Raw genomic sequence first — 778 nt, forward strand, 5'->3', positions numbered from 1 at the left:
TGACCTGGTGGGCAGGGGGGCAGCACGGGAGGCTGTCTGCAGTCCGGGACCCGAATCTGTGAACCTGCCAGGTGGGTGTCAGTGCTTGAGGCTGTCCTCGGGACCAAGACACAGATCTTTGACCCTGCCAAGCGGGGGGCAGCCCTTAAGGCTGTGCACGGTCCCGGGACTCGGATCCGTGACCCTTCACAGCGGGGAGGCAGCCATCAGCACACAGGAGTGACTGCACAAGATTCGCCTCCTGGCCCAGAAGGTGCAGGATCTCAGGGGCAGCCATCGTGGCAAGCCAGACTGACGTCCTCCTGGCCGCACCATGGGGGTTTGCGGATCTGCAAAGCCAGAGGTTTCTGGTGTGCACATACCCCCCTGGTGTGAGAACATCCCCCAGCACACTGTCACCCTCCCACGCCTGCAACAGTTGCAAACCAAGGCGTGCACAAGTTCCCCCCCGCCTCTCCACCGCACTTCCATCAACCCGGCATGCCTAACACCCCCCACAGGATGTGCACACATCCCCTCTGATGTGCTCACGTCCTTTGGAGAGTGTCTGGGTGTTCTGGGTGCTGAGAGTGGGTGCCTGTGAGATGACAGTGAGAGGGCGGAGTGGTGATGCCCTGTTCCCATGGAGGCCAGTGCAGCTACGAGTTCACCTCTGGGGAGTTAATGCAGGTGCTGAGGCAGGAGCAGGTGCAGACAGACACACCTGGTGGGCGCGGGCGGCCCTCTCTGAGGTGCCTTCGGTCAGCGTTCAAGATCAAGAACCCAGAGGCAGAGAGGA

Source organism: Myotis lucifugus, unplaced genomic scaffold (genome assembly GCF_000147115.1).
Source record: "Myotis lucifugus unplaced genomic scaffold, Myoluc2.0 scaffold_5, whole genome shotgun sequence".
Lineage (NCBI taxonomy): Eukaryota > Metazoa > Chordata > Mammalia > Chiroptera > Vespertilionidae > Myotis > Myotis lucifugus.